Source organism: Acomys minous (assembly GCF_964271855.1).
Source record: "Acomys minous genome assembly, chromosome: 1".
In the NCBI taxonomy this organism is placed as follows: domain Eukaryota; kingdom Metazoa; phylum Chordata; class Mammalia; order Rodentia; family Muridae; genus Acomys; species Acomys minous.
In genome coordinates, this window is record NC_140483.1 from 91817766 (window position 1) to 91839404 (window position 21639).

The window sequence follows — 21639 nt, forward strand, 5'->3', positions numbered from 1 at the left end:
AAAATTACAGTAAAGGAAAAGAAGTACTAAAAGTTATTGTAAAAATTGTAAAAATTATGTATTCTGATGAAAAATGAAAATTTAACTCTTAAATATTTAGTTTCTCCACCTCATCTTTGTGCTTATGTTTTTAAATAGAGTTGTGAGGCTCAGATTCCTTCACCATATGATTTAGTTCAGTGTCTTGAGTATTGAGTTTACAAGGGTTTCTCACCAACCATGCACCTTCCACACTTTCTATAAAACTTGTTTCAATTTTGAAAGTTTTAAGATAAATGTAAACAGATACTCATAAACCTCAATCCTGCTATTTCCCATCACTTTCATCATGAGGGGAAAAAAAGAAATGTGAATATCTGTGAGAGTCAACTCTCTTTGTGGAAGTGTTGTGGCCAAAGATTGCTAGACTGGGCTAGAAAACTAGCTAGATTTGTGCTGGAAACATCACCCATAATGGCTAACATTCATAGTTTTGGAAGGTGCTATGCACAATACTGGACATGAAAAAAAATCAACAGTTTTACCCAGCTACAATAATAACCTGCCAGGAAAGATATGCCCATGGATGCAATTGTGGCACAAATGCTATCAGAGTAACCAAACACGTTTTATTGGATTTAAGGACCACTCCAAGAGAAGAAACCAACATGTGTCACTGTGAATGATCCAGAAACCTGACTAGGTCCTTCCTGGGATAAAGGGGGAGAAATTTGCCACTATAATTCTGTAGAAGCAGCATAACAATGGAATAATTCATAATGATATATTTATATATTTATGGAGCACCGCATCAAAGAAACATCTGTCAGTATATGGTAATTAACAGAAAATCCATAACTGGTCAACATACAAAGAATATAAATTTTTGTGGTGCCAACTTATAAACTTGATGTATATCTCACATCTGTCCCTTCAGGATCTAAAGATATATGGAAAAGAGGTGGAGGAAGGATTCTAAGAGGCAATGGTAGTGGATTACTTCAAGAAAAACTTGTTTTCCAGACACGTTAGGGAAGGTGTGCATACAAACTCAAATAGTCTGTCACATCATGGGAAAGGACTGTACAAGCTCAACACAGAAAATTTTTGACATGTAAGAGGAGAAATGGTCATTAATTCCCACTCCTACTCAAGGAGAACTGACATTTGATGGTTCTGGGAGAGGAAAGATCAATTCTCTTTATTGTGGTATCATACTCCAGAAGAGGCCTCACGCTCAGGTGTAGTCAGCCAATACAAAATGGACTCCATGTTTCATTGCTGTTACTTAGATCATAGCAAGATCATGAAGTGGTTGGCAAGGGATATGGAAAAGATTTTGAAATAATTTGTGGGAGGGAATCAATATTATAAAAAATACATTGTATCAGATTTTCAATGAATAGATAAAAACCTTATTTATCAATAACAAAAAATTTATTGGATAACTTTGAATAATTAAGGCAAAATTATGATTCCTGCAGTTTGATGACTGACTTTAAAAGAATATCTTTCAAAAATTTAGTTTCTTAATCTATATTAGGCACATGTGATACCATATCCAGCAGTTATAAGAATTGACAAAACTATTGTATTTAGCATAATAATTAATCTTATAAGTATGCCTAATTCCTAAAATATTATGACCATGCTGATTTCTTTTACAGAACATATAGACATATAAATATGAAAATAAGCAACTGTAATGTGTAACTGATAGTCCTTGCTACTTTCTCATCTAAATATCTGATTCTATAAGGTGTATAAGAAGACAAGGGGAAAAATCCATTTTACAACCTTCTTATGTATTCCCATAACTGTGTAACTCTTTTATTATTCATTTTAAAGTAGCTTCTCTTTTACTAAACTGAAGACACCTACATGGGTAATGAGTTACATCTAAAAACAAAAGCAAGACTTACACTCTTCCTTTCAGCATTTTTCCTGTAACTTGGATTAACAGCTGTTCGCATTTTACTTTTTCCTCAGGTGAAGAATGAAACAGCCAGTAGTAATTGAAGAAGTAAACTCTGTCCTGGGAATCAGCACCTTAGTGAGAGAACAAACAGAGGTGTGGCATATTCACACTTATCTTTCTGTGTCCCTATTGACAAGGAAATTAGTATCCACTCATATGCAGTGAGGTTTCTGACAAACTAACTTTAAAGTCTCATAAGAGGGTGAAGTCCCTGAAGAAAACAGTTATGGAGAGGTTAAAAGTCTCAGAATATAAAAAATACCTGATGTTGAAGTCACTAGCAACCCCAGATAATAAAAGAAATCATAATCTATTCCTAAGCCACCACATACAAGAACAGACACTATTAGGTGTTGCATGATACATCCTTGCAGTAGTTCATTTACTGCTTGATTCTCTTAGGATGCTTTTAGTGGCTAGTGATACACAACCTGAGTGATAATTGATTAAACCATAAAGATGTTTATGACTCTGGACATTAGAAAGCACATTTGGACAATATGATTTCAGTGTTTTGGAAATGACAGAAAGGACTTCAGGTTTGGGTTATTCTGATCATGTACATCTGGCTTGGTGATGATCTCCACACACCCCATTTCCACTGAGCACTTTGCCTACATAAATAAGCAGGTGCTTAGAGCTTGCTAGTTACCATCTTTTTTCCATCCCCAGCATAATTATCTTTATAGTATTTCATGGACAGTGAAAAGGCCAGCTACTTTACCATAGCTAACAAACAGACTGGCAGTTTTAACCCTTGCTGTGAAAAGCAATAAAAAATATTATTTGGTAATACAGTGTGGTAGATAATCATACAACTGCTACAAAATTATAATGTATGATATTTTCTACTCTAAAAGCACCCTGATAGAAGACTTTATTAAGTGATGTGGGATATTGTGAAAAGAGGCAAATAAACAAACTGAGTGACTCAAACATGAAACAATTTTTCCAAACTCACATAACTAGGAATCTATTATGATGGTTTTATTTAATCTGGTATGTGATTAGAGTCCGTTTCAAGATTTGTATATTCACTCTATTGCTATGTCTTCATGCATCTATTCCAGGTTATTTGTGAAATATCTAGTGTCTCTTTATAGGTAGATGCTAAGTATGTCAAAGCAGGCTTCACTCTTATGACCAATTGAACTTATTTCCTAGTAGGCTCTATCTTCACCTACTAATGAATGAAGGTAGAGATTCAACATATAAAAGAAGAAAGTGAATAAGCACTTCCTGTATATCAAGGGACTTGTATCATCTTAACTATTTGAAGTGAAAATTGAATTTTTTAAAAAATCAGCCATAAATGATAAGTAAGAACTATTAATTCATTCAATGTATTTACTTTATTCAAGTCATAATTTTACATTACAGATATCAGGCTAACTACATTTTAAGGATTTACAGAGAGGAAGGACCAAAAGAGAAAAACACATCCTAAATGGAGGCAACACGACCCATGGGATTACCTACATTTCTGGTTCACTCAGACATTTAAGTTTTATCCCTTCTCATGTCTCAGATGGAGTTGAAGACTGGATAGTTTACTCTTACAATTAAGCTTGATAGACTAGGGGTTAAGATGTTTTTAGATCAAGATAAATGTTTTAAGTTAATATCGACAAAATATAATAGATACTGATTTTCATTCAGAAATTTAGACCTGACAAGATAGGAAAGATGATTTCTTCAAGTTTGACAAAAATAGCCAAATCACTATGAAAATAATATTTATAAAACTCGATTGTTTCATAAGTTTTCCTGCTGTATGTAGTATATTTTATTCATGTGTAATAATATAAATGTGTATGTTAAAATTAATAATAAAAAATAAAAAAATAAATAAAATTATTAATAAAAAGAGAGAAAAAAAAGGAAATAAACTTCTACAACCCAAGAAAGCAACCAAAAACCTACCCAATCCACCTTGAGGGAAATATGGCATTGTTCTCTTAGGCTTTCTTCTGGCTGATTTGAGATGAATAATACCTTTGTAGAGGCCCAAATAAAATTGGGGAATATGGTTAAATAAGATAGGAATAGCATTTGTGGTCCAGTTTCTAAATGTTGAGAGATTCAAGGCTTAATCGAAGCCCTGTGTGTGACAGTCTGAATTGCTGGACCAATTGGGATCAGAAGCTTTCTTCAAAGCTATCTTGGGAGCTGTCCAGTTCTTATGGAGAACAGCAACTGAAACCCTTGAAGCTGGAACATGAAGGATGCAGGATGTCAGCGTCCAGCATGCTGCGAGGAATGAATCCTCTCAGGTCTGATCCAGCTTCAAAGTCCGATTCTTTTATTTCAGAAAATATATAATTTCTCCTACATGTTATATAGTCCTGAAATTATAAGTATATAAATTGTGCAGGGTGCACAGAGTGATTAAGGCTAGTTCTCTGCTCTTTGCATGAACAGAAGAAAGATGTGTGTAAATCTTCATTCATGCCCTATGCAGATTGGCATCTAATCCTAAATTACAGGGATTGTGTAACCAATAAGAAGCATTGTCTGTGCATAGACATTCATGTCTCAACCAGTCTCAGAGTTATTCCCATGTAGTGGGATTAGGAATATAAATTACTTGCTTGTTCTGCAGATTTAATTCTTTACAAACAAATTGTAGTCCCCTCCTTCATCACCTCCTGATCCCACCATCCCTCCCTTATGCCCTCTTGCTCCTATCCCTAGCCCTCAGAGAGAAAGGCCCTCCTCCCCTAAAATCTGATCTCAGCTAATCAAGTGTCATTTGTATTACCTGTATCTCCTTCCTCTGTGGCCTGGCGAGACCCCGGTGATCCACAATTGGAGCCCAGAGGCCATATCAGAAGTAGTCCCTACTCCTGATATTATGGAACTCACCAGGAGACTGTGTGGCCTACATACTACATCTGAGCCGAGTGTCTAGATCCTTGCCATGGATGGGTCTTGTTTGGTTTATCATTCTCTGCAGCAACCCACTTCTTCAACTAGACTTCTTAAATGTATGTTATTTGTTATAATTTATACATATTACCTCCTGATTGTTATCCCCTCACTCTTATCATACCATTAACACTCTTCCTTCCTTTTCTGATTATCCTCCTCCTGTAGAACTCTGGAAATAACCTATTATATCCCATCAGGATAGCCTGCATCTCCTTCCACTGTGTGCCCATTAGACCATCTTGCTAAGGGGCAATGACCAAATGAAGGGCACCCAAGTGCATGTCAGTGGTTCAGCAGCATTCTCCCCCTTCTGTCCATGTGGAGAATTAGCAGTTCTTTGGCTAGCTCTGAAAAAGATTTCTTGGTTCACTGCATGCACTGTCCTAGACTGGTGAATCAGTTTGTGCAGACCCCTCTGGGCCCCATCCTCAGGCCTTGATGGACTCCTTGTGGAGTTCCTGCTCCCTCCTTGACATTCTATTACCCGTTTTTACCTATAACTCTCATCATTTTGCCCAGAGCCCAGTTTCTAGACAAAGTATCTGTCCCTGCCTTGTTCGATACCACAGTGTGTAGAGTATCTCAGAGGACATCATTTTTGTGCTAATGTCCACTTATAAGTGAGCATATACCATGTGTGTTTTCCTGAGTCTGGGTTAACTCCCTCAGGATGATCATTTCTAGTTGGATCCATTTGCCTGAAAATTTCAAGATTTTCTTTTTTTAATAGCTGAATAGTATTCAATTGTGTAAATGAACCACATTTTTAAAATCCACTCTTCAGTTGAGGGACATGTAGGTTGTTTCTAGATTCTGGCTCTTATGAATAAAGCTGCTATGAATATAGTTAAGCAAATGTCCTTGTTGTATGGTGAAACATATTTCAAGTATATACCCTAGAGTGGTATGACAGGGTCTTGAAGTTTAAATATTCTGGATTTTCTGACAAAGCACCAGATTGATTTCCAAAGTGTTTGTACAAGTTTGTACTCCCACAAGCAGTTGAGGAGTGTTCCCCTTTCTCCACATCCTCACCAGCATGTACTGTTGTCACATGCATTTTTGATCTCAGCCATTATGATAGGTGTAAGAGAGAATCAGAGTTGTTTTGATTTGCAATTCCCTGATGACTAGAGATGTTGAGCATTTGTTTAAGTGTTTCTCAGCCATTTGATATCGCTCTGTTGAAAATCCTGTTTAGCTCTGTATGCCATTTCTTAATTGGATCATTTGATTTGAGGGTGTTTAATTTCTTGAGTTCTTTATATATTTTAGATATTAGATTTGTCAGATGTAGGGTTGGTAAAGATCTTTTCCCAGTCTGTAGGCTGTCATTTTGTTCTGTTGACAGTGTCCTTTGCCTTACAGAAGCTTTTTGGTTTCTTTAGGTCTCATTTATTAATTGTTGATCTTACAGCCTGAGCTATTGGTGTTTCATTCTGGAAGATGTCTCCTGTGCCAATGAGTTCAATGCTCTTCCAATGTTCTTCTAATGTATTTAGTGTGTCTGGTTCTATGTTGAGGTCTTTAATCAACTTGGACTTTAGTTTTGTTCAGGGCAATAAATATGAATCTATTTTTATTTTCTACAAGTAGACATCCAGTTAGAACAGCACCATTTGATGCTGTCTTTTTTTCACTCTATGGTTTTGCTTTCTTTGTCAAAAATCAAATGTACCAAAAATCTCATCCACCATGACCAAGTAGGCTTCATCTCAGGCATGCAGGTGTGGTTCAAAATAAGGAAGTCTATCAATGTAATCAACCAAATAACCAAACTAAGAAAAAATATATAATCATTTTTATGTGCTGAAAATTCATTTGACAATATCAAGCATCCTTTCATGTTAAAACTCTTAGAGAGATGGGGATACAAGACACATACATAAACATAGTAAAGACAATATACAGCCAGCCTCTAGTGAACATCAAACTAAATCAAAAGAAACTTAAATCAATTCCACTAAAATCAGGAACACTACAAAGCTGTTCACTCTCTCTGGTTCCCTTCAATATAGTACTTGAAGTCCTACCTAGAGCTATAAGGCAGCTAAAGGAGATCAAGAGGACACAAATAGAAAAAAAAAGAAGTTAAAATTTCACTATTCTCAGATAAGATAGTATACATAAGTGATCCCAAAAATTCTACCAAAGAACTGATAAACACCTTCATCAAAGTAACAGGATACAATATCAACTTCAAACAGTCAGTGGCCCTCCTATAGACTAAAAGCAGTTGGGTTGAGAAGGAAATTAAGGAAACAATATCAATCATAATATCCACAAATAATATAAAGTATCTTGGTGAAACTCTAACTAAGCAAGTGAAAGAGTTATATGAAAATAACATTAAGTCTCTGCAGAAGGAAATTGAAGAAGATATCAGAAAATGGAAGATCTCCCATGTTCATGGATTGGAGGACTCAACATAGTAAAAATGGCCATCCTACCAAAAGCAATATACAGATTCCATGCAATCCCTATCAAAATACCAACACAATATTTTATAAAACTGGAAAGATCAATTTTCAACTTCATATGGAAAAATCCAGGATACCTAAAACAATCCTGTACAATAAAAGATCTCTGGTGGAATCTCCACCCCTAATTTCAAGTTGTTCTATAGAGCAACAGTAATAAAAAATGGCATGCTACTGGTATAGACATGGACCACTTGACCAATGGAATCAAATTGAATACAAGCTCTGGGTTTCATTGAGTCTTTGGATTGTTTCCTTGTTTCTAGTTTATTGATTTCATCCCTGAGTTTTATTTTATCCAGCTAAATACTTCTCTTTGGTGTGTCGGCTACTATTTTTTCCCCTAGGGCTTTCAGGTCTTCCATTAAGTTGCTTGTATGTGACGTCTCCAATTTCTTTATGAAGGCACTTAGTACTATGAATTTTCCTCTTATCAGTGATTTTGCTGTGACCCAAAGGTTGTTGTGCCTTCATTTTCATTTAATTCTAGGAAGTCTTTATTTCATCCCTGAGTCAGTTTTCATTTAGTAAACGATTGTTCCACTTTTGTGTATTTCTTGGCTTTCTTAATTGTATTGTTGTTGATGTTCAGCTTTAGATTATGGTGGTCTCATAAAATGTAGGGAATTATTTCAAATTTTTTGTATCTGTTGACTGTTGCTTTATGACTGATTATATGGTCGATGTTGGAGAAGGTTCCATGTAGTCTAGAGAAGAAGGTATATTCTTTTGTGTTGGGTTGAAAAGTTCGATGGATGTCTATTAGGTTTATTTGATTCATGACCTGTTAGATTGATTACTTCTCTATTTAGTTCCTTCTTGGAAGATATGACGATTGGTGAAAATGGGGTGTTAAGGTCTCCCACTATTATTGTCTTGGGATTAATGTGTGAATTAAGTTTTCAAAGTGTTTCTTTTATGAAAGTGGGTGCCCTAGTATTTGGGGCATAGATATTCAGGATTGTAATGTTCTCTTGGTCAAGGTTTTCTTCACTGAGAATGAAGTGTCCTCCATCTTTTTTCATCATTTTTAACTGAAAGTGTGCATATTGGACATTAGAATGGCTAGTCCCCCTTGTTTCCTGAGTCCATTTGCTTGGAAAAACTTTTTCCAACACTTTGCTCTCAAGTAATGTCTATCTTGGTTGCTGAGGTGTGTTTCTTGAATGCAGCAGAATATTGGATCTTGCTTCTGCATCCATTTTATTGGTCTATGTCTTTTTACTGGGGAGTTGAGGCCATTGATGTTGAGAGATATTATTGACCAATGATATAGTGATCCAGTGATTGTAGGATCCTTCTATTGTAGAGCTGGTGGTGATTATGTCTGGCTGTGCCTGCTTGGTTTAGCTGTTGTGAGATTATCTATATACTGTGTTTTCTTGGGTATAGTTAACCTCCATTGTGTTGATGTTTTCCTTCTATTATCTTCGAAGAGCTGGGTTGTTATTTAGATATTGTTTATATTTTGTTTTGTCATGGAACATCTTGTTTTCTCCATCTATGGTGATTAAAAGTTTTGTTCTATATAGTGGTCTGGATTGGCATATGTGGTCTCTTGGTGTCTGGGTGATTGCAACCCAAGCCCTTCTGGCTTTGATGATCTCTGTTAAGAAGTCAGGAGTAATTCTGATGGGTCTTCCTTTATATGGTACTTGGTCTTTTTCCCTTGCTGCTTTTAATATCTTTTCTTTGTTCTGCAGACTGAATGTTTTGATTACTATGTGACAGGAGAAATTTCTTTTCTGGACCAGCCTATTTGGTGTATTGTAGGCCTCTTTATGTTCAAGGGCATCTTTTTCTTTAGGTTGGGTAAATTTTTATTCTATGATTTTTTGGAAAAAATTTTCTGGTTCTCAGAACCTGGCATCTTCCATTTCATCTACTCCTATAATCCTAAGGTGATGCCTTCTAATAGGGTCCTTGATTTTTTGGATTCTTTGCATCACAAATTTTTCTGTTTTAATTTTCTTTGAGAAAGGTATCCATTTCTTCTCCTGTATCTTCAGCCCCTGGGATTTTCTCCTCCATATGTTGAATTTTGTTGATTATACTTATCAGTTAAATTCATGATTCCCTCTCTAATTGTTCCATATGGAGGGTGGTCTCCATTTGTGCTCTCTTTAATTGTTTCTAAGTCTGTTTTCATATCTTGAACAGCTTCACTCATTTCCTTTGCCTGTTTGATTGTGGTTTCCTGTTTCTCCTAGATGGCCTCTATTCATTTGTTTATAATTTTCTGTAATTCTTGGATATATTCATTTCCTCTTTATAATTATTGAGTAACTGTTTAAGCATAGTTTTAAAGTCATTATCCTGATATTCAGCTGCATTGTTGTTTGGGCTTTCTGGTTGAACAATCTTGTCCTGGTTTTTATTGTTTGTCATCTTACCCTTTTTATTAGGCATCTGCTGAGGGTGCTTGGGATTTCTAAGCTGGCAGTCTGAGGAGTGAGTGCCTTTGGAAGGAAGCTGTTTCATTTACTGGATTGATATACTGTGTCTTCCTGGAGCTAGATTCATCTATGTTCTGTCACCTAGGATCTGGGTTTTAATAGTATTCTTCTGACTACTTGTTCTCCTCAGAGTAATCAGCCACAGAATAGAACAGTGGTTGAAAGGCCAAAGTGCTGTGTTGTTTCCACTGCATTGATTTTTCTACAGGAGGCCTACTCTGCTCTAGTACTCTGAAGAGTACAGAGTGCATAGAGCTTGTGGTTCTCAACCCCCAGGTAAGCCCAGCTTCAGTGGGGATATGGGTGGGTGTTCGGGCTTCTTCTTATCCTCCTCAAATGTTCAGTCTGAGAAGGCTCCAATACTATGATATGGATCAGTAGCTTGTTCAGTCGTGGGTATTCTTGAGCCTCTAAACCTCTGGTCTCAAGGAGTTTGCACTCCCTCCCATATTTGAAGGAGTGCAGGGTGCTTGTGGTTTGTGCCTTCAAAACTGGTAGTTGTCCAGCTGCATGAGGTGGGAACACGGTATTTCTGGTTTGTTCCCTTCAGTCTGTTTCCCAGCCTCTGCTCTGCTCTCTAGTGATGTTATATACTGTGTGCTGCATGTCATCTTGTCCCTCCAAAAAGTATATATATATATATATATATATATATATATATATATATATATATATATATATATATGTATTTAAATATATATATTTAAAACTACTCATGACTTACTTTTAAAATATTCATTTATTTAATGTATATAAATGCTCTATGTGAATGTACAACTGCATGCATGAAGATGGCATCAGATCACATTATAAATGGTTGTTTGTCACCATGTGGTGGCCTGGAATTGAATTCAGGACATCTTGAAGAGAAGACAGTGCTCTTAACCAGTAAGCCATCTCTCCAGCCCTCATTCTTTACGTATACATATTAGCACAAGGGGCATGTCCCATGAAAGCCTTCACTTACCAGGAAACTGAGACCGAGGGGGGGACATTCTAGTGGGACTCTAGATGACAGAAACATGGGAGAATGGCAAAGTAGAAGGATCCAGAGGGTTCTAAAAGCCTACAAGTAGAACATTATGATAGGCAGATTTGGGCACAGGGGACCTGCTCAAACTAAGGCACCAGCCAAGGACAATACAGGCGGTAAACCTTAAACCCCTACCCAGATCTAGCCAATGGACAGAACACTCTCCACAGTAGAGTGGAGAGTGTGATATTACTTTCTCACATACTCTGGTGCCTCAACTTTGACCATGTCCCCTGGAGGGGGAGACCTGGTGGCACTCAGAGGAAGGATAACAGGTTACCAAGAAGAGACTTGATACCCTATGAACATATACAGGGGGAGGTAATCCCCCTCAGGAACAGTCATAGGGGAGGGGAATAAGGGGAAAATGGGAGGGAGGGAAGAATGGGAGGATACAAGGGATGGGATAACCATTGAGATGTAACAAGAATAAATTAATAAAGTAAAAAAGAAAAAAGAAAAAAGAAAATTTTAAAAGAAATTCTAATATCTCAAAGATATATCTGAGATAAAATAAACTTGGTATGATTGTAAGGGCAAAATAATGCCATATCCTATATGTAATTTATGTTCTCCATTTAGTACCATGTTCTGTATGAGAACTTGTCCTTGAGGTGACTTCACTTCTTCCTGCATTCTGGGAAATGCCACACACTGCCATAAACTAGACCTGCCAGCAGTTTCCAGAAACTCCACCAGAGTGTTTAGATACACTTAGCTCCCAATGTTCCTCTGAGATAAAAAAATTTTTTTTCACCTTCAGACTCAGTCTCCACCCAGCCTGCCTGAAGGTTAACATTCCTGTGACACACATCTCTCCCTTGAGATCTGGCCTCCACCCAATCTGAACCCACTAATGAGTTGATTTTGACTACTGATGGCAAAACCTGCCCAGCTTAAGAATATAAAAACCCTAAGATTCTTCTGTTCAGGATTGCCTGACCCCAAAGTGTAGGTTGACCCCAGTATGGTGGTTCAGTAAACCTCTTGCCTTTGCATTGAGCCAGTCTCTGTTTCTCATTTGGGGGTCTCCAAGAAGTGAGATTCCTCCTCTTTTAGTCTTACATGATGATTCATGTAGACCCTTCCTTCCTGATTCCTTTTTCCTTTTAACAATGCTAGACATCACTGGTCTGATGATATGTGTCTTTTGTACATGACTCTTCTGAATTATGTGAAATGTGTTGTGCTCTTCATCTTATGTTGTATCTTCTCCTGAGAAGAGAAGACATTTGATATGTACCAAACTATATTATTAAATTCATTCTTACAGGATAGTATATGGAAACACAGACTACTATATTTTGTTTTAGCACCCTGGGCAAATCTAGGATTTATTTTCTTCTTTCAAAGGATACAAAGATTTCTGATTGTAGGGATAATAGTGGCAAACACAAGCTGTTATCTGGAAGATTTGTGGTAACAACAGCCTTCACATGATATACCTAAGCTGAGCATCACATGTTTTTGCCTCTTATCTTAAAGTCCCAGGTACATGCTGAGCTCTGGAGTAATTCTGCTTTGACAGGTGCCAGACAAAACATTTTTAGTATAGACTATCCTCAGTATATGATGATTAATCATAATTTTAAAAACACTGAATGAAGCCATGGTGGTGCATGCCTTTAATCTCAGCACTGGATACACAAAGCCAGGCCTATCATTGTAAGTTGGAAGTTGTTTTTACCTGCATAGTGATATCTTGTTTGAAAAACAAATGCAGGAGCAACAACAAAAAACAAACAAACAAATACACACACACACACACAAAAAAAAAAAACCCAAAAATCAAAACCAAAACCAAACAAAAAAAGAACCATGTACTTGCTCTGACATTTGGCATGATTTTTAAAACCTCAAGATAAGAATGTAAACAAATTCCTAGAGGATCCTTTTAGCAATTATTGTTTAAATATAACATAAGAAGCCAATTCTACTTGGAACATAATTCTGTTTTCAAACAAAACTGGAACTTTGGCAATATTATTATCACAGTGAACAATCAATGCTGTTTATTACTCTCAGTGTATGAATGGTTGCAAGTTTGTTTCTTTATCCATATAGACACACTGTCTGTAATAGGTACTGAAATGATGAAGCATGCTTATTAGGTGAAAAGTCATCTTCATCCTAAATTAAATATCTGTGACTATAGGCAATTATCTTCTAAAATTTTAGTATACATTTTGTCCACATATTCTATAGGTATCTTAAATGATGTATATTGATATTTTAAATAGACATATTATATGTAATGGAGAAAAGACATATTAAAAAATGGTGCTGGTCAACATGAATGGCTCCATGTAAAATAAAAGTGATTCCTTATTCCTCACTCAGCATAAAACTCACCTAGATCAAAAACATCTGTATAGGAACTGTTCTTTTGAATCCAAGAGATGAGAAGTTGGGAGGAAAAAGCTTGAGCTCACTGACAGAGGAAATGATCTTCTAAAGTTGAACCCTATAGAATAGGCCTAAATAATCTCAATTAAGGAACAGGACCTCATAAAACTCACAAACTTCTGTACAACAAATGACATAATCCAAGGAAGAAATGGCCTACAATGGATAAATATTTTTAAGCAGATATATAGCTGACATATACAAAGACCACAAAAGGTAAACATAAAAGAAACAAAACCAATCAAAGTATGGGACATTAGGCTAAAGAAAAACTACTCAGAAAAGAAAATACAAATGACCCAGAAACATTAAAAATGCTCAACAGCCTTATATATTAGGGAAATGCAATTTAAAACTACTTTGAAAATTCATCTTAACCTTGATCAGAATGAATAAGTCTGGAATGCAATTAAAGACAAATTTTGGTGTAGAGATGGGAGTATATAGTTGCAGCAACTGTAAAATCACAAGAGAATTCTCAAAATGTTAGAAATGTGTCTATCACTGAATTAAGCCATACCTAAGAGATTTTATATCTTACTCTAGAGATACATGCTTGTTCATGTTCACTGTTGCTCTATTAAGAAAAACTAGGAAAGAGAAGCAATCTAGTTTTTCAATCATATGCTGAATGAAGTAAAAATAGGATGAATTTTTACAATGGACTATTATTCATCAGTTCAGAAAAATGAAATGATGTAATTCATAAGTAAGTGAAAGGAGCTAGGAAAAATCACTCTACATGAGATAATTCACAAACAGAAAAATAAATGCTGTATATCTTGTCTCATTTGTTGATGTTATCCTTGAATCATGTTCCACTTCCAATACCAATAGAGGCCAGAAAATTAGTAAGTGATAATAGAGAGTGCATTTCAAGGGAATGAAAGTGACATGTTGTGATATAAATCATTATATGTGAGTAATAGAAGATGTGTTAAACCAAAAGGAGGATAGAAGAGCAGTGTAGACAAGGAATATAGGAAGGAATGCTTAACACAGCAGTCATCTCAAAACTTGATATGGAAACTTAATACTAGAATCTTCCTATGATATATGCATGCAGCATTATAAAAAGAGGTTATACTGAGTGAGTTACTGTGTACAAATGCACCAATATCTATCAGACACTCATGGGCTAACAAATAAAAGTGGGATGACAATGTTCCTAGTTATTCCCTAGGACTTGACAGCTTGACCATAGTGCTGAACATACCACATACTTGAGTTACTGAACATGAAGAAATGATGTTGATATTCACTCAGAAGCCTAATTCCCTGATGGTTAGTGTTCAAAGCACGGAAGGGTGTTATGTACACTACTAGAAGAAGACAGTGCTCATGAACTCTATCTAACTGTGAACCCTGAAAATTATCAAATGAACAAACGTAAGAAGATACAATTAATGGTGTAAGAGTAGTACCACAGTTGTTGGAGTAAATAATCTATTTTTTTGGATTACTATCTGTTCCACAAGTTAAAATTAATATTTGACATATTATATTGGAACCAAGAAATCAATATCTAGAGGGACAATGGTAGCAATGGGAAAATGCAATGCTAATTTTATAGTATTATGTTAACTTCTAAAGAGCCATACTTATGCCAAAAAACTAATGGTTTTGCCAGTCTTCATTAGAGAAGTTGGTTTTGCAGTACATGCAGACCTATTACTAGTAAAATTTCAAGAATAATAGAGTGCAGAATGCTTAGCCCTGAATAGGGCATCTATGTCACATATATGTTATTAAGGATCAGAGAACATGGAAGAAGAGAGGGAAGAAAGTAAAAGGAGAGATGGCAGATGTATCAAAGAAAGAGTGTTTTTGAGAAATAGCAGGGCCATTACACATATCATTTTACAGCAGCTGAGAGAATATATACAGAACTTTTGCAATCTCAAGTCAGATTAATTTCTAGCATTTGGATTGGGACAGGAGGTAGTCATAAGGACCAATCCCTACATAAGGATTCAAAGAATGAATGTTGGTAGGTATGAGAAGAGTCATTTATGTTGTAAAATTTGTTATTATTATTATTATTATTATTATTATTATTATTATTATTATTATTATTATTGTTGTTGTTGTTGTTGTTGCTGTTGTTATTTCTATTCTTTACATATACAGTTATCTTGTTACACATAAATACAATAAACTACATACAGCAAGAAGAATCATGAAACAATCAGGAACTATAAAAATGTTACATACATAATGTTTTGGCTATTTTAATTTGGCAACCTTGATCATTCCTATCTTGGTGAGTCTAAAATTTTGAATGGAAATCAAGCTCTGTCATATATCATCTCTATTAACCAAAAACATCTATCTAGATCTAAAAACATCTTAACCCCTAAACAACTAGCCTTAATTGTAAAAGTAAACTATTTGGTATTCAACCCCATCAGAGACTTGAGAAGAAATAAAAAATAAATACCTGAGTAAACTTGAAGTACAGGCTAACAGCTTTCAAAATGAAAAAAAAAAAAAAAAAAGACAGAGACAGAGACAGACTGCTGCCTGAATTCTCTATAACATTAAAGCATCATTTTCATCCTTTTGGCATAGAACATCTCACAGACATAAATTGTTGAGACAGTAACTCTTGAGAAATTGCTTACCCTGTCTTGGTAGAATTTGCCCATTGACTCTGTCTGCATCCAAGCTAGGCAATTTTTAGGCAAAATTCTGTCTGTTACTGAAATGGGGACATTTTGCACAGTGCCTGGTTCGCAACATTTGAAGCCACCCCGATAAGGAGGTTCTCTGATGCTCATTATCCTTGTGGTAAGCTGGGTTTTGCCAAGAGTTAACCTGTCTTGTTGTCTAAGAATCTTTAAAATATTAAAATTATCTTTAAATGACATAGTCTGTAGGTCTCTGAGGCTTTTGAACTTCATCTAATTTACCTTATCTATCTAAAATCATATTTATTTGTTGTCGAGGATGTATATTCTTGTGATAAAAATAGAGTAGTAATTGACATGATTATGACTTGATCAACTAACAATTAACTTGTATTACTTAATTATCCTAATTGAGGTGTATGTGTAAAGTACCATGTATTAGAGGAGAAATATATATATATTTCTAGTGTGAAGAATGGACTTAAATTTGAATTCTCTACCAATGTATCAAAATTAAACTTGTTTTGTAATTCTATACCAATGAATTTAAAATAACCTTATTTGTGAGTAACAATTATGGCCTTAAGCTGAGCAGTAGAATCAATAATCTACTTTTTGTCCTAAAAACCTTGTTTAATTTTATATCTCCCTTCTTTTTTTAAAGCCCTTTCTCCATACCTATGAAAGATGAATAAAGAAGAAAAGAGATATCCCTCAGTCCAACCTCATCTTCTCTCTATATAACAACAATGATAACTTACAACCAACTCCCAATGAAAATAAACCACTGTAGCCCAAAAGAGCAACCAAGAACCAACCCACCCTACTTAGGGGAAATGGTGCATAATTCTCTTAACGTTTCTTTTGCCTCATATGGAAAGACCCAACCCAAATTGGAGAAATAGGTTGAAGAAGCTAGGAATTGCACTTGTACTCTCATTTCTAGATGTTGAGAAATTCCAGACTTCTGTCCTGTGTTGGACAGTCTGAAATGCTGGACAAATTAGGATCAGAAGCTTTCTTCCAAACTGTCCTGGGAGCTTTCTTGTTCTGATGAGGAATGGCAACTGAAGCATTTGGGACTGGAACATTATGGAAGCAGAATGTCAGCATCTAGCATGCTGAAAGGAGAGAATCCTATCAGGTCTGATTCAGTGTCAGTGCCTGGTTCTTTTGTTCTGAAAATATATAATTTCTCACAAACATTGTACATTCCTAAAATTATAAATGTATGAGGGGTAAAGGAGGCAAAGAACAATTAAGGCTGGCTCTGTGCTCTTTGTATGAGTAGAAGAAAGACATCTGTAAATCTTTATTCATGCCAAATGAAGAATGGCATCTAATAACAAGTCACAGGGATTCTGTGACCAACAAGGAACATTATCTATGTATAATCTTGCATGTCGCATCCAGTCTCAGAGCTATTCCCATGTAGTAGGACTAGCAATATAAGTTACCTGCTTGTTCTGCAGGGTAATTATTTACATCACAATTGTAGCTCCCTCCCTCATCTCCTTCCTATCCCACCCTCCCTCATCTCCTCTCCCTCCCTCCCCTAGTACTCAGAAAGGGGAGCATTCCTCCTGTACCATCTGACCTTGGCCTATCAAGTCTCATCTGTACAACCTGTATCTTCTTCATCTATTCCATGGAAAGGCCACCATGATAAGAGGAAGTTATTAGTATTGGGGGACCAAACTCTATGTCAGAAGCAGTCCCTACCCCCCCTCCATATTGTAAAACTGAAAAGGAGACTGTGCTTCCTATTTGTTAATCTGAGCAGAGCACCGTACATGGTCCTTGGTTGGTGCATCAGTCTCTGTATTGTAGTGTGGTTATCCTTTATTATGTGGCTAATATCTGCATATGTATCTTTCTGGGTCTGAGTTACCTTACTCCGGATGATCTTTTCTAGTTCCATCCATTTGCTTGGAAATTTCAATAGCTGAGTAGTATTCAATTGTGTAAATCTACCACAGTCTCTTTATCCATTCTTCAGTTGAGGGACAACTAGGTTGTTTCTAGATTCTGGCTAATACAAACAAGGTTGCAATGAACATAGTTGAGCAAATGTCCTTGTTGTATGGTGGAGCATCTTTTGGTAGTGGTTAGTGCCCAGGAGTGGTATGGATGGGTTTTGTAGTAGCCCTATTCTCATTTTTCTGAGAAAAAAAACTGGATTGACTTCCAAAGTGGTTGTACAAATTTGCACTCTCACCAGCAATGGAAGAAAATTCACCTTTATCTACATCCTCAACAACATGTGCTGTCACTTGAATTTTTGAACTTAGCAGTTAGGATAGAAGTGGTGTAAGACAGAATCTCAGAACCATTTTTATTTGCATTTTCTGGATGACTAGAAAGGTTGAACATTTCTTTACATGTTTTTCAGCCACTAGACATTCCTCTGTTGAGAATTTTCTGTTTAGATTTCTACCACATTTTAAAAATAGGAATATTTGGCTTTGTGATGATTAATATCTTGTGTTCTTTATATATTTTGAACATTAGCCCTTTGTCAGATATAGGGTTGGTGAATATCTTTTTCCAATTGTAGGCTATCATTTTGTTCTGCTGACAATGTCCATTGTCTTACAGAAGTGTCTTAGTTTTATGAGGTTCCAATTATTAATTGTTGATATTAGAACCTGAGCTGTTAGTGTTCTGGTCAGGAAGTTTTCTCCTGTGCCAATGAGCTCAAGAGTCTTCCCTACTTTTTCTTCTAACAGATTTAGTGTATCTGGTTTTATGTCGATGTTTTTTATCTACTTGGATTTTAATTTTGTACAGTGATAAATATGCAACTATTTGCTCCATATAGCCATCCAGTTGCAATAGCACTCTTGGTTGAAAACACTATCTTATTCCATCATATGGATTTGGCTTCTTTGTAAAGCAAAATCAAATATCCATAGGTGTGTGGGTTTATTTCTGAGTCCTCTTTTTTATTCCATTGCTCAACCAGTCCATTTCCATGCCAGTACCATGTGGTTTTTATTATTGTTGCTCTATTTGTAGAGCATGAGATCCTGGAAGGAGATTCCTCCAGCAGATCTTTTATTGTACAGGATTGTTGAATTGGGCTTCAAGGTCTGTCAAGAATTATGTTGGGATTTTGATGGGAATTACACTGAATCTGTAAATTGCTTTTGGTAAGATGTCCATTTTTACTATGTTGATTCTCTTGTTCCATGAGCTTGGGAGATCTTTCCATCTTCTTTACTCTTCCTCAATTTCTTTCCTTAGAGACTTGATTTTTTCATACAAGTCTTTAACTTGCTTGTTTAGAGTTATGCCATGATATTTGATATTATTTGTACCTATTGTGAAGGTTGTAATTTCCCTAATTTCCTTCTCATCACATTTGTCAATTGTATGCACAAGGGAAACTGAGTTTTTTGAGTTGATTTTGGACTCAGCCACTTTGCTGAAGGTGTTTATCAGCTGCAGGGGTTCCTCAGTAGAATTTGTAGGATCACTTATATATAGTATCATGTCATCCAGGAATTGTAATAGTTTGACTTCTTTCTAATTTATATCATTTTGATCTCTTTTCCATGTCTTATTGCTTTAGCTAGGATTTCATGTACTATATTGAAAAGAGAAAGATGGAGTAGACAGCCTTGTCTTGTCCCTGATTACAGTAGTTTATTTAATTTTCTCTTCATTTAGTTTTATGTTGGCTATAGGTTTGATGTATATATTGCATTTATTATGTTTAGGTATTTTCCTTGTATCCCTGCTCTGTCCAAGGTTTTAAACAAGAATGGATGTTGGATTTTGTCAAATGTTTTTTTTTTTTGGGGGGGGGAGATCTAAGGAGATGATCATGTGGTTTTTATTTTTTCAGTTTATTTATATGATGGATTACATTGGTGGATTTCCATATATTGTCTGACCCCTGCCTGCCTAATGTGAAACCTACTTTGTCATGATGGATAATATTTTTAATGTGTTCTCAGATTCAGTTTGTATTTCATTAAGTATTTTTGCATCAATGTTCATAAGAGAAATTGGTCTAAAATTTTCTTTCATGTTGAGTCTTTCTGTGGTTTGGGTATCAGTGTGACTGTGGCCTCAAGAATGAGTTTGGTAATGTTCCTTCTGTTTTTATTTGTAGGAGTATTTTAAAGAGAATTTATATTAGCTCTTATTTGAAGGTCTAGTAGAAGTGTGGACTGAATCCATTCTGTCTTTGGCTTTTTGGTTGGGAAACTTTTGAGGAAACCTCTATTTCCTTAGGAGATGAAGGACTATTTAGTTTGTTTACTTTATCTTGATTTAATTTTGGTAGTTGGAATCTATCAAGAAAATTGTCTATTTTGTTTTGGTTTTCAAATTTTGTGGCATATAGGCTTTTGTAGTATGACCTAATGATTCTTGGGATTTCCTCAATGTCTGTTGTTTTGTGTCCTTTTTCATTTCTTATTTTTTGACTTCAGTACTCTCCCTTAGCCTTTCACTTATTTTGGCTAAGAATTTGTCTAACGTGTTGATTTTTCTCAAAGTTCCAGCTCCTGGTGTTATTGATACTTTGAATTGTTCTCTTTGTTTCTAATTTATTTATTCCATCCCTGAGTTTAATTATTTCAAGCCATCTACTCCTCTTTGGTGAGTCTTCTTTTTGTCATAGAGTTTTCAGATGTGTCATTAAGTTGCTAGTATGGGATTTCTCCAATGTCTTTATAAAGGCATTCAGTGCTAAGTTTTTTCCTCATAGCACTGCTTTCATTGTGTACCATGAGTTTGGATATGTTGTTCTTTCAGATTCAGTGAGTTCTCAGAAGTTTTTAATTTCTCTTTTTATTTCATTCCTTTCACAGATATCACTGAGTAAGGAGTTGTTCAGTTTCCATGAGTTTGTAGCCTTTCCATTGTTTCTGTTGTTATTGAGTTTCAGCTTTAATCCAAGGTTGTATGATAAGATTCAAGGATTATTTTGATTTTTTTGTTTCGGTTGAGGTTTGCTTTGTGACCAAGTATATGATTGATATTGGAAAAGGTTGTGTGACATACTGGGAAGAATGTGAATTCTTTTATGTCTAGGTGAAAAGTTAGATCCATTTGATTCACGAGGCCTATTAGTTTCATTGCTTCTCCATTTAACTTCTGCCTCAATGACCTATTTTTTTTGAGAGGGTGGTGTTGAAGTCTCCCACTATTAGTGTGTGGAGTTGGAAATGTGATTTAAGCTTCAGTAATGTTTCTTTAATGCATATAGGTGCTCTTGCATTTGAGGAATAGATGTTCAGAGTTGAGCCATCATCTTGCTATATTTTTCATTTGATGAGTATGAACTAATAATTCTCTATCTCTTTTTATTAGTTTTGGTTGAATACCTATTTTACTGGATACTAGGATTGTTACTCCAGCATGTTTCTTGGGTCCATTTGCTTGGAAAAACCTTTTTCCAACCCTTTACTCTAATGTAATGTTTGTCATTATTGTTGAGGTATGATTCTTGTATGCAATAGAATGATGGGTACTGTTTTCACATCCATTCTGTTTGGCTGAGTACCTTTATTCAAGAGTTGAGGCAATTGCTGTTGAGAGATATTAATGCCCAGCAGTTATTGGTTCCTGTTTTATTTTTATTTTTATGTTGGTAGTGGAAAAGGGTAAATGTGAGCTTCATTTCTTTTGTTTCTGTGGATGTGGGGTTATTTGTTTCCTTTGTTATCCTGGGTGAAGTTACCCTCCTTGGGCTGGAGTTTTCATTCTAGTATCTTCTGTAGAGCTTGATTTT